Source organism: Lathyrus oleraceus, chromosome 5 (assembly GCF_024323335.1).
Source record: "Lathyrus oleraceus cultivar Zhongwan6 chromosome 5, CAAS_Psat_ZW6_1.0, whole genome shotgun sequence".
Taxonomy (NCBI): domain Eukaryota; kingdom Viridiplantae; phylum Streptophyta; class Magnoliopsida; order Fabales; family Fabaceae; genus Lathyrus; species Lathyrus oleraceus.
This window is the reverse complement of record NC_066583.1, coordinates 390,760,054-390,777,730: the sequence shown is the minus strand read 5'-3', so window position 1 is coordinate 390,777,730 and position 17,677 is coordinate 390,760,054. Positions and strand designations below refer to the sequence as shown.

General features: G+C 43.2%; 1 non-coding gene across 1 annotated transcript; it reads right to left on the bottom strand.

Annotated features, from left to right (window-relative positions):
- Nucleotides 1–15,841: 15,841 nt before the first annotated feature.
- LOC127089725 (small nucleolar RNA R71) lies at nucleotides 15,842–15,948 on the bottom strand. Its single transcript, XR_007791282.1, has one exon. It is a non-coding gene; the product is annotated as a small nucleolar RNA R71 (small nucleolar RNA).
- Nucleotides 15,949–17,677: the final 1,729 nt, after the last annotated feature.

Sequence of the window (17,677 nt, the reverse complement as noted above, 5' to 3'; positions counted from 1 at the left end):
CCTCTCCAAATTCAAAAATAGAAACATCAATGCGTGCGTCCTCCAGCTTACTTTCATAATCCAACAACAATTTATTAAGCAAACGCAAGGCATGGGCGAATCGACAGAAAAACAAAACAACAACCAAACTTTAAAAACCTATAACTAAAACAATTTGGCACGAAACGCCACAGTTCGAAGCTCATGGTTCATGTCATGCAGAGATCTACACAAAGCATTTATTAATTACATGAATGGACATGGTCGAAACCTAACCTTTAAAGAACAACAGTCATGGAACCCGCGATTTCCACACTCCACAGATGAAAACAGAAGTGTATTTAAGCTTCAATGGATGAATGAAGTGGAAATTATAGCTCAGTTATGCTCCCTTTCCATGAATGCTCCGACTGTCTCATGAATCTTCAAGTTCATGACAGTTGCAAATCCTACTTATTTTGCTCGAAAAAGGCTTCAACAGGTCTTCATCAGCACTTGAATTAGTGATTGGAGTAGAATGCTTACAAGAGAAATCAAGGTTTAAAGCCAAAAGTTGGAGAGGAAGTCTTTGAGAATTTTTGAGAATGAGTGTATTTAGTCTGTTGGAGGCTGCTTCTTGACAGAAAGTGAGGGGAGATATGGTGTTAAGCAAAAACCAAGTTTTGTTGGATGTTTGGACAGAAGAATGAAAAGGCAAATAGCAAGATGAATGCAGTTTTTTTTTTGTTGCAATGTGTTTTTTATTGCTTCTCATGTTTGCAATATGACAGAGAATGATTGTGATATCTGCTGCCTTGAGTGAAGCAAAGCCATGGCCAAGCTCAGTTCTGCTGAGGTTTTTTGGACAGACCCCTCACAATGCCAAAGATCAGGTCTTTTGAGCCAATGAATGAATGAAAATCCCCTGGTTTCTTGGCTGTCAAAAGGTGGTTTTTGTGTCTGCCCTTAGGATTGTTTTTTGACAGGGAAAAAATGGTAAAGGTCTGCTGTCGGATCTAGCTTTTGGTACAAGGCCATGTCTTGTAACTTTTGAATTTTGGACAGCTAAAACCAGAAAAGTGCCAAGCAAGGATGAGATCTTTTTTCTGAGAGTTCTCTGCAGTGTGGTTAGAGGCTAATGCTAATGCTATTGTTCTTGACAGAAAAAAGGTGGATAAAAATCTGCTATGGACAGTACAAGGCATTGTTGGAAGTATGGAGGATATGGTTGCATTTGTCCTTTTTTCCAATTCCTTAGCAACTTGGCATGGCCCCTTGTACTACTGGTTTTTTGGCTGCAAAATGTGTGCATAATGACAGAAAAAATGCTGCATAATTGCTGTTCTTATGAGGTACAAGGCAAGGCATGGTGGAAGCATAGACAAGTATGGTGAAATTGTACCTTTCTTACAATTCAAGCAACCAAGCAATGGCCTTATGTACTGCATATTTTGACTTTGCAAACACATTCTAAATGACATTTATGAGCTGTCCCAATTGGCCAAATGTTGAAAAAATGTTTAAATCAAAAAGTCAACTCTTGGTCAAACTTACATTTAAATGAAAAAGGTCAAAATATGCCATTTTGATTGGTGAAGTTTTGGCACATGAAATTTATATTTTTGGAAAGAGGGGATCAAATGTGACTTGTAGGAAAAAACCCCACCAAAATTGGCCAAACGGTTTGAGAGATATGGCCCTTTGAAGTTCAAGATTTTCTGAAATCGATTCGATCATAACTTGCCAACCACACATGGGAATTGAGAGTTCTAGGACTTTTTGGAAATGGGAGAACAAGATCTTCAACTTTCATGTTGGGCAAAAATTCAATTGAGGCTTGTATCAAAATGTAGGTTTGAGGATCAAGACTTTCCATTTATGGCAGGTTTCAGTTACAGGCCCAGTTTCCATTTTGGGAAATTTTGATCTGGCTCCAAATTCTTCCATGATGGTGTTTGGCATGATGTATGATGACTATTTGGACATGAATGAACTCTCACAAACCAATTCCAATCATCAAATCACTGATTAAATGGACAGTTGACCAACAGTTGACTTTTAGGGTTTCTGACTGATTGTGCATTGACTGATGACTTCCAAACCCTAATTCCTTGAGGACTTGACTTCAAATGATGTCCCAAGTTGTATGAACTCTTGATTATTGACCATGGTGCCCAAATTCCACAAGGATGACCATCATCCACTGCTTTGACTGATAGTTGACTTTTTTAGGGTTTTTGACTGTCTGCGTATGAACTGATGATCTCTGAGCCTTCAACCCTTGACCAAAATACTTCAAATAGACCTCCAAGCCATGTGAACTTGTTGGACAAACCCCAAGGCCTTGGTTCAATGAGAAATTCCTTTGCTTGCTTGGTTGACTGATCAGGAGATTAGTTTGACCTAATTTCTGATTGCTTGCTCTTGAGGCAACTGAGGGACAATGCAAATGCTATGCAATGGACCATGATATGCTATGACCTAATATGAAAATGTATGTATAATGGTAGGTGCAAATTTGAGGTGCTACAGCTGCCCCTATTCAATCAGCTGGGAACCCGAACGGATGATAGCAACGGCTGTCAGACTTTCAGGGTAAACAGGGATTGAATACCAAAGAACCGTAGAATTTGCACAGTACTGGATATGATACAAGAGGAACCACGTCATTTACCGATGACGCCTGCAATTGACAACTTCAGAAAAGCGAAACCATTTACCGATGGTTAGAAACTGGAATCTTGATATTTACCGATATCAACTTCAGCGAGACCATTTACCGATGGTGGCTGGGGAAAATAAACTTCTGAAAAGCAAAACCATTTACCGATGGTTAAAATTGGAAACTTTGATATTTACCGATATCAACTTCAGCACAACCATTTACCGATGGCTGCTGGGAAACAAAATTTGATGCAGAAAGGAAGCGAGACCATTTACCGATGGTGGCTTCAAAGAAATTTGACATTTACCGATGTCAACTTAGCAAGACCATTTACCGATGGCTGCTGCAACTGGGAACTCGATATTTACCGATATCGAAGAAAACGGGGCCATTTACCGATGGCGTCTCCACTTGGGGAGAAACAAAATCTTCGTGGTGATACCAGACAAGACGTTTACCGACGACTTCTGGGGATTTTGATTTTATTGACCAGACATTTACCGATGACTGGGATGAGACTCGATGTTTACCGACATCGAAAGATGATGTTTACCGACATCAAAAGAAATGACCAGACATTTACCGATGACTGGGATGAGACTCGATGTTTACCGACATCGAAAGATGATGTTTACCGACATCAAAAAATGACCAGACATTTACCGATGACTGGGATGGGAAATTAATTAGGGAAAACAAATATTTGCAACTGAAATCCAGGTAGGACATTTACAGATGACTCTACTGGGGACTTCTAGCTGGGGATTATCAGACATTTACCGATGACTGAGGAAAAGACTCGATGTTTACCATCATCGAAAGATGATGTTTACCGACATCAAAAGTGACCAGACATTTACCGATGACTGGGGTGAGACTCGATGTTTACCGACACCGAAACAATGGTGTTTACCGACACCAAACAAAATGATGACCAGACATTTACTGATGACTGGGGAGAATACCCGATGTTTACAGACACCGAAATGATGGTGTTTACCGACACCAAAAATGATGACCAGACATTTACTGATGACTGGAGAGAAACTCGATGTTTACAGACACCGAAATGATGGTGTTTACCGACACCAAACAAAGAAACACACGCGGGTGCTAGCATGACACTTACTGGTATCACAAGAACGACATCTGAGATATGTCAAGGCAAGGTTGACCACTTGCTGGGGGTCTCACTGAGGAGAAATAAACTTTCTGTCACCATTGGGTGAGGAAATAAACCTCTGTGGAGATACCAATCCTGAACGCTGTCAAGAGCAACTGTAGCAGACTTGTTGTGCTAATGAAATGATCCGCCTCTGCCGGGGATATGGTCTGGTGAATTTAACACATGAAATGCATATGTTTGAATTTTTCTATGGCGTAATGCTCCATATTGAATGGAAATGCTACGCGATTTGAGGATGCGATGATTACTACATGCAAAATGCAAATGATGAAAAACTCCGGCTGGGGAGCCAAAATGATCAGATACTCTGACTCTGTGGGGAGACTCCTCTTGGGGAAATATTCTGCGGGGAATTCTGCTTGAGGAATGGTAAAGCGACTTCACACTCGTGTTGAAGCATAGCACTGCTGCTGGGGAAAGGTAAACTCCGCTGGGGATATCCTTCAGTCCACGGGTAGAATAAATGCTGGAGATAAAATTCAATGAACCTGCCTCACTCGGGGAGGAAATGGCAAATACAGGCCGGCTGGGGATAGGCAATCCTTAGATCTGTTGGGGAATAGAGGGCACTATCCACAGACGTCTTCGCGGGGGAACATAGCTCTGATAGCTTCCAAACTTGCTTGGGGAAAATATCTGCTAAGGAAGCGTCCTCACAGATGCCAATCTGAAAAACAGCGCAACAAAATGCCCCAGGGGGATACATGGACAAGATACGCTCAAGTGTCCTCAACATTCAAAATGATTTTCAAATGTTTCATTTTTCTGCATGTTATTGTATAGCCTCCATGTTTTACATATGCAATGCTTATCAAAAATCCGGACATTTTGCAAACAAAACAGTAAAAATAAAAACAAGAGAGCTATTTATCTGAATAACGACTTTTATTGATTGAAAATGTGCCTGAAGAGGCAAATACATTGGGAAGCAATTCCTAGAAAGAGGTAACTGCGTACAAAAGGAAAAAATCTATCCTAATGGCAACGTGAACACGGCATCCACTATTTCCCAATTCTGTTATAACTCACAGATCATCAGTTTTCCTCCCAACTCCTTGCTTTCTGAGAAGAATGACTGGACAGATCACATCTTTCGAGATGGCAGACGACAAAGCTTGATGAAGCACAGACAACTCAGACTGTAGTCTTCGCTTTAATCCCTAATTTTTGCCTGGATCGCCCTTTCGGGTTTTCAATCCACCGGGATACCCATTTTTGCCTAAGCCGCCCTTGCGGGTTTTCGACTTACCGGGTGTACAATTCTTTTCACTTTATCCCTAATTTTTGCCCGAACCTTTTCTTTCTGTTTTTTTGGTTCGACGGGATGCCCATTTTTTGCCTGGACTCTTTTTCTTTTTTGCCCAGCGGGTCAATTTATGCGAAGTATTTTTTGACTACATCTGAGTTGACAGGAGATGGAAAATCTTCACCATCCATAGTTGTAAGCATCAAGGCTCCACCGGAGAAGACCTTCTTCACGACATACGGACCTTCATAATTAGGAGTCCACTTGCCCCTGTTATCTGTACCGGGAGGGAGGATCCTCTTCAAAACTAGATCACCGATCTGATAGCTTCGAGGACGCACTTTCTGATCAAAGGCTCGTTTCATCCTTCTCTGATACAACTGTCCATGGCATACAGCTGCTAGCCGTCTCTCCTCGATAAGGCTCAACTCGTTAAACCTTGTTCGAATCCACTCGGCTTCGTCCAGTTCGACGTCCAATAAAACTCTCAGAGAAGGAATCTCCACTTCAACGGGTAGGACAGCTTCCATACCATACACAAGGGAGTAAGGGGTTGCCCCGGTCGACGTACGTACTGAGGTACGGTACCCATGCAAAGCGAAAGGCAGCATCTCATGCCAATCCTTGTACGTGACGACCATCTTCTGCACAATCTTCTTGATATTCTTGTTTGCCGCTTCTACAGCACCATTCATCTTCGGTCTGTAAGGAGAAGAATTGTGATGTTCAATCTTGAAATCTTTACAAAGCTCTTTCATCATCTTGTTGTTGAGATTCGAACCATTGTCAGTGATGATTCTCTCGGGAACTCCATAACGACAGATGATTTCTTTCTTGATGAACCGGGTAACCACTTGTTTGGTAACGTTAGCATAGGAAGCTGCTTCCACCCACTTGGTGAAGTAATCAATCGCAACCAAGATGAAGCGATGTCCGTTCGAAGCAGTAGGCTCAATCTTCCCAATCATATCAATGCCCCACATGGCAAACGGCCAAGGCGAATTCATGATATTCAGAGGGCTTGGTGGTACATGCACCTTATCAGCATAGATTTGACACTTATGACACTTCCGAGCATACTTGAAGCAATCGGATTCCATAGTCATCCAGTAATAACCCGCTCTCAACAATTTCTTAGCCATTGCATGTCCGCCGGCATGAGTACCGAAGGAACCTTCATGAACTTCCTGCATTAACATGTCCGCCTCGGGTCTGTCCACGCATCTGAGCAAGACCATGTCAAAGTTTCTTTTATACAGCACATCATCCTGATTCAGATAGAAGCTTCCAGCTAGCCTCCTCAGGGTTTTCTTGTCATTCTTCGACGCACCTTCAGGATACTCCTGAGTCTTGAGGAAATTCTTGATGTCATAATACCACGGCTTCTCATCAATCACAACAGACTCGGCTGCAAACACATACGCAGGCCTTTCAAGTCGATTCACCGCAACATGTGGCACATGATTCCACCAATGAACTTTGATCATGGACGACAAAGTAGCCAAGGCATCAGCCATCTGATTCTCATCCCGGGGGACATGATACAACTTCACCTTCTTGAAGAACGTCAGTATTCTTCTGGTGTAATCTCTATACGGAATCAAATGCGGCTGATTCGTATTCCAATCTCCATTGACTTGATTGACCACTAGAGCTGAATCTCCAAATATATCAAGCGTTTTGATCCTCAGATCAATGGCTTCTTCTATCCCCATGATGCAAGCCTCATACTCAGCTTCGTTGTTGGTGACGTCAAACGTCAGTCTGGCAGAAAAAGGTATATGAGCACCTTTGGGATTAATCAATACTGCACCAACACCGTTGCCGTTCATATTCACAGCCCCATCGAACATCAACGTCCATTTGTCATCCGGGTCCGGTCCTTCCTCGACAAGAGGCTCTTCGCAATCTTTCATCTTAAGATACATGATGTCTTCATCAGGGAATTCAAACATCATAGGTTGATAATCTTCAATCGGTTGCTCGGCGAGGTAGTCTGACAGAATACTACCTTTGATGGCCTTTTGTGACGTGTACTGAATGTCGTATTCTGTTAGAATCATCTGCCAACGGGCAACACGTCCGGTGAGAGCTGGCTTCTCAAAGATGTATTTCACTGGATCCATCTTAGAAATCAACAAGGTAGTATGGTTCAACATATACTGTCTTAGTCGGCGAGCAGCCCAGGCCAAAGCACAACAAGTTTTCTCGAGCAGTGAATATCTTGTTTCACAGTCGGTAAACTTTTTGCTAAGGTAGTATATGGCATGCTCTTTTCGACCAGACTCGTCATGCTGTCCCAATACACACCCCATTGAGTTCTCAGTCACTGACAGGTACATTATCAGAGGTCTCCCTGGAACTGGAGGTATAAGGATTGGAGGTTTCTGTAAGTACTCCTTGATTTTGTCAAAAGCTTTCTGACAATCATCATTCCACTTGATCGCTTGATTCTTCCTGAGCAGTTTGAAAATTGGTTCACATGTAGCAGTTAGATGAGATATGAACCTTGCAATGTAGTTCAATCTCCCTAAAAACCCACGGACTTGCTTCTCCGTTTTCGGTTCAGGCATCTCTTGAATAGCTTTGACTTTTGCTGGATCGACCTCAATCCCTTTCTCACTGACAATGAAGCCTAAGAGCTTCCCGGACCTCACCCCAAACGTACACTTATTCGGATTCAACCTCAGCTTGAACTTTCTCAACCGGTCGAACAGCTTCTGCAAATTAACCAGGTGCTCCTCTTCTGTCTGCGACTTCGCAATCATATCATCTACGTACACTTCAATTTCTTTGTGCATCATGTCATGAAAAAGAGTCGTCATTGCCCTCTGATAGGTAGCACCAGCATTCTTCAGCCCAAATGGCATCACCTTATAGCAGAACGTGCCCCAAGGTGTAATGAATGTCGTCTTTTCCATGTCCTCTGGCGCCATCTTGATCTGATTATATCCGGAGAAACCATCCATGAAAGAGAATACCGAGGATTGAGCCGTATTATCAACCAATACATCGATGTGAGGTAATGGGAAATCATCTTTCGGACTCGCTCTGTTCAAATCCCGGTAATCGACACACATTCTGACTTTACCATCCTTCTTCGGCACAGGAACGATGTTGGCCACCCACGGTGGATAACTGGTGACAGCCAGAAAACCCGCATCCCACTGCTTCTGAACCTCTTCCTTGATCTTAGTTGCCATGTCAGGACTCGTTCTACGAAGCTTCTGCTTGACTGAAGGACATCCTTCCCTAAGAGGTAATCGGTGCATCACAATATCTGTATCTAAACCAGGCATATCTTGGTATGACCAGGCGAACACTTCCACATATTCTCTCAGCATCTCAATCAGCCTCCTCTTGACAGAGTCCTCTAAAGCAGCCCCAATCTTGATTTCTCTTTTGTCGTCCTCAGTACCCAGATTAACAGTTTCCAACTCCTCCTGATGAGGTTGGATGACCCTTTCCTCCTGCTTCAGTAACCTGGCCAATTCTGCAGGGAGTTCACAGTCTTCCTCACTCTCCTCTTCAGCTTGGTAAATGGGATTATCGAAATCATACTGAGCCATAACAGAACTGTTCATAGTGAATGCCATAAGATCGCTTCTGCATGTTTGATGCTTTGTTTTAGAAAAAGAGTTCAATAAAGTCACAAAAACAAAAAACATTGCCATTTTTATTGTTTTTGAAAAAGAAAAATGAAAACAAAAAATAGAAAGACAAGGATCACAAAGTTTGTTCAAAAAATGTCCTTCATTAATGATAATCATTAAAACATGATGAGGCCCTACAAAAATGAATCACTACGCCTTGGGCAGAACGTAGGATTTTCATGCAAAATGACAAAACAACAGAAAATTACTCTGTCAGAAGAGTAACTTGAACCACTTCTTCAGCCGTCCAGTTGTTGATAGACCCCCCTGGTGCACACGGGCGAACCCAGTTGTCCAAATCACAATCACTGTCAAAGTCTTCACTACCGGTTGCAGAAACGTCGCCATGATTCATCAGCCCAGCGCTGGTAAAGGTACTCGGACCCGCTTGACCATTCTGCTCTGCTCGGAGAGGCTCATAACCAACACCAAATTTGTCTTCTTTAACAGGCAAATCCACCATCTTGCCCCAGCCTTCAGCTTTTCCAGAATCAACAACCTCCTTAGCCTGCTTGTAAGAAGTGATTGAAACACCTGGCTTCCTCTGCTCAGCGTACGCCACCTTCTCCAGAGCCACAGTCTCAAACGCTTGGCACAAGGTTTCGTGGATCTCGCCATCCACCTCAACATACTTGAACGAGGATAGATGACTCACCAGAATCTCTTCTTCACCGCACACAGTCACAATCTGACCGTTCCAGACATACTTGAGCTTTTGATGGAGAGTCGACGAGACTGCCCCTGCTGCATGAATCCATGGACGCCCCAACAAACAACTATAGGCAGGCTGGATGTCCATAACATAGAAGATGATATCAAAAACCTCAGGACCTATCTTCACAGGCAAGGTAACTTCCCCACACACAGAACGCTTGGATCCGTCGAAAGCACGAACGATCAAGTCACTGGGATTAAGCACAAACCCTTCCGCATCAATCTTCCTCAGAATCTGCTTAGGCAACACATTCAGCGACGACCCGGTGTCTACCAATACGTGAGACAACACTGCCCCCTTGCACTCCATGGTGATGTGCAAGGCTTTGTTATGGTTTCGCCCTTCAGGTGGTAAGTCCAAGTTGGTGAAACCTACACCATGCCTGGTGCTCACATTAGCCATCACACCTTCCAATTGATTGACAGAAATCTCCTGGGGCACGTAAGCCAGATTCAACATCTTCAGCAAGGCATTACGGTGTGCTTCAGAGCACATCAACAGTGAAAGTATAGAAATCTTGGACGGAGTTTGATTCAACTGGTCTACAATCTTGTAGTCACTCTTCTTGATTATCTTCATAAACTCCTCCACGTCTTTCTCAAATGACCCCTCGGGCGCTCCTTTCTGAACAGGCTCTTCCTCAACCACAGCTTGCTTACCCTTTGCTTTGGCGAGAGCTTCAGCATTGTTGTCCCTCAAAGGCTGCGGTGCGAACAGACGACCGCTTCTGGTAAAACCTCCTGGACCCCCTACGTTATCCACAGCCGGACCAACACTTGTAGGAACTCTATTCGGTACACCAATTGTCACTGGAGTTTGATTCACTGGTCTTGTCTGACTTTCAGCCCTTCTGTAATTGCGGTGAGCATTATCATACTTCCACGGCACAACTCTACTATTCTCAACAGCCCTTCTTTCAGACGCGACGATAGTAGTTGGAACACTGATGGTTACAGGCACGGGAATGGTAACTGGGGTACCATTTGCTGCAGGTGCACCGACGACCCTTTGTCCACGTTCTTCAGACGGTTTAAAGTAAATGGTGATAGTTGACGCTGTCCCACGATCCTTTACAGCCCTACTGAATTGCAAACAACCCTCATCCATCATACCCTGGATACCGACCCTTAACTGGTCACAACCATTCTCAGATTCTGCACAGCCCGAACAATCTTCATCACAGCCCGGGTAGACACCCCCCTTCAGCAGACGACACTTCACAACTAGCAGAGAAGTCTGAACATCATCAACATTAACAACCAGATCTTCAGCTTCTTTCCCTTCAATATTGTTCACTCTATGCCCACCATGCTGAGGCATGGGGTTGTTTACGACATTAGGCACAGGAGCGAAGTTGATCGCCTTGGCATCAATCAAATCTTGGACCTTGTGCTGGAGAGCTCGACACTTCTCAGTATGGTGGCCTGGTGCCCCAGAATGAAAGTCACATCTAACATTAGCATCATAGCCGGGCGGCAGCACTGTCGGAGTAGCCATCGTACGCAGCTCTACAAACCCTAACCGGAGTAGTTCGGGTAGTAACTCTGCGTAGGACATAGGCAGAGGATCAAATCTTCTATCAGCCTGCAACTTCTGCCTAGGCTGGAAAGGACGTTGCTGTTGTTGTTGTTGTTGCGGTTGTTGAACTCTTTGTTGTTGTTGACGAGGTTGAGGTGTCGGAATGGTTACTGCAGCAGCTTGACGGTATTCAATTCTGTTCTGATCTCTGCGGTGTTGAACAGCATTAGTTTCACCCTCTCTTCGACGAGGTGCCCCAACAAATGGTTTCCTAGAAGAAGAGGAACCAGCATCTTGAATCTTCCCAGTTTTGATCAAGCTCTCAGTCCTCTCTCCACAAATGACAACATCAGAAAAACTACCGAATGGGCAGCTCCCCATCCGGTCCATAAACACACCTTGAAGAGTACCAATAAACATGTCTGTCAACTCCCTCTCCAGCATAGGGGGTTGAACTCTAGCAGCCAGTTCACGCCACCTTTGGGCATACTCCTTGAAGCTTTCATTGGATTTCTGACATAGACTCTGCAGCTGAGTCCGGCTAGGTGCCATGTCCATGTTATGTTTGTACTGCCTCAAGAAGGCCTCACCCAGATCTCTCCAGCATCGGATCGAATCTCTCTTCAATTCCATGTACCAGTCCAAAGAAGCCCCAGATAGACTATCTTGGAAAAAATACATCCACATCTTTTCATCATCAGTATACGCAGAGATCTTTCGATAATAAGCCTGCACATGGGTGCGAGGGCAAGAAGTACCGTTGTATTTGTCGAAGGACGGTGCTTTGAACTTGTGAGGAATTCTCAAACCTTCAACCAATCCCATATTAGTAACATCAAAACCAAGAGAATTTTGACTTTCCATAGCACGGATCTTCTCAGCAAGAGCCTCAACTTTGCGGTCTCTCTCATTAACCCTTCCCAGAACGTCTTCGTCTTCACTGAGCAGAGAGAACATATCCTCTTGTCTGTCAACAATCGGAACAGGATTACGGGCCGGAGCACGGACTACTCTGGCATTAGCGGCATCTGGAACAATAGGTTGACCGTTGATTCGAATACCCCCCAACTCATCACCTACAGCATAGTTGTTGACAGGTACAGCAGCAGCAACATTGTTATCATTGACCGGGCCTCCCTCTGGCGGAGCATGGTTGATCGGTGGATTTGCAGCCTCTTGTCTCTGAACCATAGCTCGAAGTTCTTCTTGACCTTGCGCAACCCCTTGCATCATATTCATAAACTGGGCCATGCTAGCCTTCATCTCAGCCAACTCAGCTTGAAATTGATCCATACTTCTCTGTTGATTCAGTCTTGTTGAGTAGCGGTGCGGACGTTGATCAGCTATCCTGCCTGAACAGGAACCAAGAGTGAGAAGTCACGATCAAGAACACCTGTTATGCAAAATGATATGAGTATGATGCTAATGATGCGTATGATGCACATGATATGCTCATTTCTCAGGCATTCAAAGAGCCTGACCCATCCTGAAAAGATGGCAACCTGCAGCAACAAGAGAACAAATAGATACAAGGGAATGCTGACATCCTTATACATTCATAAGGGTGAAAAGGCATACAACCAATGTCAACAGAATATCTGAATAAACAACGTACAAAGAAAAAGAATCCCATCCAACAAGCCTGGAGGTGATTCTTAACAAAAAGATCCAAGAGATGGCTTACACGCAAATGAATCCCATCCAACAAACCTGGAGGTGATTCTCAACAAAATACAATCAGAGATACAAACTAAGACAGACGGTCTTCCGGAATGAGGGTCTTCAGGTAATGGCACTGGTCGATCAACAGTGAGCATTCTGAACAATCTGGTAGAGGGGTGATCTTCTCCTTCAACTGTCTTCTGAGCTCCAAGACTTCTCCTCCAAGGTGGTCCTCTGATGCCTGTCTCAAGTCTACTTCCTTCTTCAACTGGATGTCTTTATCTCTGAGTTGCTTCTCCAAGTCTCTGATCTTCTTCTGATAGTTGGCTTCTGCTCTCTGCAGTCTCAAGCGCTCCCGGTGTTCTGCGTCTAACATGCTCTCCATCTCCTCGTAGGATCTCTTCTTGCTTCTCAGTCTGCTAGCATCTTCTCCTTGCACTCCCCTGAGTTAATGGGCCAAGTGCAACTTATCAACCTGAGCTTTGTACAACTCCATCTGAGTGTCTTGCTCCTTCTCTCTCAGACGACGACTTTCCATCAAGGCTTGCTTATAGTGCTCAGTAGGCACACTATCAGCAAGAACCAAAGGTGGTTGCTCCTGCAACGGCTCCATCCTGTCGTAGGGTAACAACAAAATTTCTACTCTCTTCTTGACCCAATCAGTGTAATCGGGCATAGCAATGGCAAACTTCTTCCCCAAGACGGATCCATCTCTGACGCCAATGGACTTCCAAGCTCTCCCAATCTGCTCCAACCTAACAGGGTCATCCTTCTTCTCAAAGTACACACTCTCAGCTATCTCAGCTTCACGTGGTCTTCTACTCATAACAAAACCTAACTGGCGAAGAGAAAGAACTGGATTATAATTTATACAACCCTTGGTCCCCACGAGTGGCACATTCCGGAATTCTCCACAGCTCATAATAACATTCTTCACATTCATCCGGTAAGATTGCCACCTGATGTCATAAGATGTGAGCGACATGATCCTCTGAGTCCACTTCAGAGTGCTCTGGGTATCCAAAAACGGTCCACTGGCTGGCAGAAGAGACATGAACCATTTGAATAGGAGAGGTAGACAGCACCTGATGGCTGATCACACTAAAATTCACCGTATTTCTGACTCCGATTTCGCATGCATTCTTAGCTTTTATTGTTGTTTTGCTTTGTTATTTCTTTGTTTTCTTATGTTTTCAGGTTTTTATAATAATCGGAGCTTGAATCGGGAAAAGGAGCGAAAAAGGAGTGAAAACGGGCGAAAACCTAGAAATTCAGCGTTTTGCACTTACGGCACCCACCGTGGCGGGCGCCATGGGGTTAGCCATGACGTGGCCACGTCTCAAGACCACTCCTCAACCGTCAAGACCCATGATCCCCACTCCATCATCCCCTGTAGGGACCATGGCGGGCGCCATAGGCCTGTGGCGGGCGCCACAAGGCCAAAATCAGTAACCTCCACTTTTTAGTGGAGGGGCGTCCCTGTCATTTCATGCTTTCAGTTTTTACTATAAATAGGACCTTAGATTTTCGTTTTTCTTCATCCAGAATTAGAATTCTCTAGGCATATATCAGTTATAAAGCAGTTGCCATTCCACATCGGGGTGCCTCTGCAATCGAGTGATCGAGTCTGTAATCTGTCTGTGGTTCGAGTTTTTGGAGCACTCTGGAGGAAGTTAATCCTGCCGCCATTTTAATTCAAGTTCGTATTTTACTTTTATTTATTTCCTGCACTCGCACATTTACGTTGTTTATTTCCTGCACTCGCACATTTACGTTGTTTATTTCCTGCACTCGCACATTTACGTTGTTTATTTCCTGCACTCGCACATTTACGTTGTTTATTTCCTGCACTCGCACATTTACGTTGTTTATTTCCTGCACTCGCACTTTACTTTGTTTATTATCCGCACTCGCTTTAAATTACTTTTATGAAAAACTATAAAAAGAATATTTACTTTATCATGTCTAACTAATTCTATAAAGGTTAGAATGTAAGGATCGTAATTAAACCAGTAATCAGTATAATTGTTCGTGGAAACACCTAAGGGCTATTTTATCTTTCAATTCAAGTAATTGTTTTTAACTATTTCAAAAACAGCCAAAAGCGCTTTGTCTAGTTTATTAGGAGATTTTAGATTAAAAAGAAAAGAGATTTTAAAACGATTTTCGGACGCGTTAGGAAGTTTAAACTCTGGTTCGTAAGAACCTCTTTTTGCTAAGAAGTCCAGGTTAAAATACTTTTCAACTTAGTTAAGATACTATATTTCTTAAAAATAGGTTTACTACTCTAACGCAGTACGCACCTTTTTATCCGTGACAATAGGAGGGGTTGATTAGAGAGTACAACTCGGTTCTGAATACGCGAAAGCGACAGTTCCTGTTAAATTAGTTCTTTTCAAAGGAGAAAACATTGCCCATAAGTAGTTCCACTAACAAGTACTGGATTATCATTGATTGCGTGAATTACATTCGAGCCTGTCTTTATTTATTATTTAAAATTATAATTTTATTTACCATTGCACCCTTATTAAAACCCTTAAAAATAGTTGCCTTAGATACACACCATAACAACAGGTTTGATAGATTGACACTTGGTCTCTGTGGATTCGATAATCTTTTATATTACTTTGACGTGATTCGTACACTTGCGAAAAACACGCATCAAGTTTTTGGCGCCGTTGCCGGGGACCAATTTCGTCAAATTTCATTACCCTGTAGTTATACCGTTTAGACTAAGGTTGTTACCCACCGGTCAATGCGAAAGACTCGCACTGCCGGAAGTTTAGTAGACCCTCTAGCTGAACCTGAACGTTACGCTCGCGCACGTTTATTTTTCCATAGGAATAGGATAGCTATGGCCGAAGAACAAAACCGAAGACCTCTTAAGGACTTCGCCCAACCATCAAACGAGGAACCTAGTTCCAGTATAGTAAACCCCGTTATCCCAGCCAATAATTTTGAACTTAAACCATCCCTGCTGCAATTAGTGCAACAGAGACAATTCTCAGGTCTCGCTACTGATAACCCAAACCAACATTTAAAAAACTTTCTTCAGTTAGCAGACACCTTTAAAACCAATGGAGCTTCTCCTGAGGCGATACGCTTAAGATTATTTCCCTTTTCCCTCAGAGATAAAGCTCTATCATGGTTAGATTCCCTTCCACCCAATTCAATAACAACTTGGGATGACCTTAGGAAAGTTTTTCTTGCTAGATATTTTCCCCCAAGTAAGACCGCTCTTCTTCGAAACCTTATAACTAGATTTACCCAACTCCAAGGAGAGTCGTTGTTCGAAGCCTGGGAGAGATATAAAGAACTATTAAGAGCATGCCCACACCATGGCTTAGAGAATTGGCTAATCATCCAAACCTTCTATAATGGACTTCATTATAACACTAAGATGACCATCGACGCTGCCGCTGGTGGCGCACTGATGAATAAACCTTACCCTGAAGCTAGTGCCCTTATCGAGGATATGGCCCAAAACCATCAATCATGGGGAGTAGAACGAGCGACAGTGGAAAAGAAGGAAGCCCAAGGAGGAATACATGAGCTAAGCTCTATAGACATGATGCAGGCTAAAATGGACGCGTTGGCCCTTAGAGTCGAACATATGTGTACAACTCCGAATACTGTAGCCGCAGTTTCGCCGAATTGTGAGATATGTGGAACGCAAGGACACCAATCCGCCGAATGCAATCTGTTAAATGAAACCAACACTGAGCAAGTGAACTATACCCAAGGGAACCCATTTTCTAACACATATAACCCTGGATGGAGGAATCACCCAAACTTCTCCTACAAAAATAATAACCCTATTCAAAATACCGCACCTCCGAGACAACAAGGTTACCAGGCCCCTAGAACAAATCAACCTATGCAACCTGTACCGCCAAACCCGAGCTTTGAAGAAATTGTAAAAGATTTCATCGTTGCTCAAAAACAGAAAAACAAAGAGTTCATGAACCAAAGCGTCCATGTTAACGAACTAATTACCCAGTTAGGAACCAAGGTTGATCAAATCATTACTCATAATAAGATGCTTGAAACCCAGATCTCTCAGGTAGCGTTAAACCAAGCCCCACAGACTACCCCTGGAGGACAGTTCCCTGGACAACCTCAACAAAACCCGAAAGGGCAAGCTAATGCCATTACTCTACGAAGTGGAACCGCTTATAAGGAGCCTTTAAACCCTAGATTAAGTGAGCCTGAAACTTCTAAGAGGAGTGAGGAAAAGGAACCAGAGAAGCCTGAAACCCCGGAAAGTCAAGAAAAAGGAGAAGAACCTAAAAATAAAACCTATGTACCACCACCGCCATACAAACCACCAATACCATACCCTCAAAGATTAAAGAAAACCCAAATCGATAATCAATATCAAAAATTCGTTAAGGTTATAGAAAAACTTCACGTAGAAATCCCCTTTACAGAAGCCATCACCCAAATACCTTCTTATGCTAAGTTTCTCAAAGACATACTTACGAATAAACGTAGACTTGAAGATCCGAAACCCGTGGAATGTAATTCTATTTCCGAAGATAGGTTAGCAAAGAAAGATAAAGATCCCGGAAATTTTTCCATTCCTTGTATTTTAGGGAATCATGTCATCGAAAAAGCTTTTCTAGACTTAGGAGCTAGTGTGAGCTTAATGCCTTTAGCAGTTTGTGAGAGATTAAACTTAGGAGAATTACAACCTACTAAGATGTCGCTTCAATTAGCCGATAGATCCGTTAAATACCCTATAGGCATACTTGAAGACGTCCCTGTTAGGGTGGGTCAGTTGTTTATACCTACTGATTTTGTTGTCATGGACATTAAAGAAGATGACGACATACCAATCCTCCTAGGTAGACCGTTCTTATCGACTGCTGGAGCCGTAATAGATGTTAAAAAAGGAAAACTAACTTTTGAGGTAGGTGAAGAGAAGATAGAATTTATATTGTCAAAATTTCTTATGGCACCTGTGATAGGAGATTCTTGTTATGCCTTAGATATCATCGAAGAATGCATTAGGGAATTAGAACAAGAAGAAGAAAATAAATCTATAAAATTGCCATCAACCCTTATTTTGGAA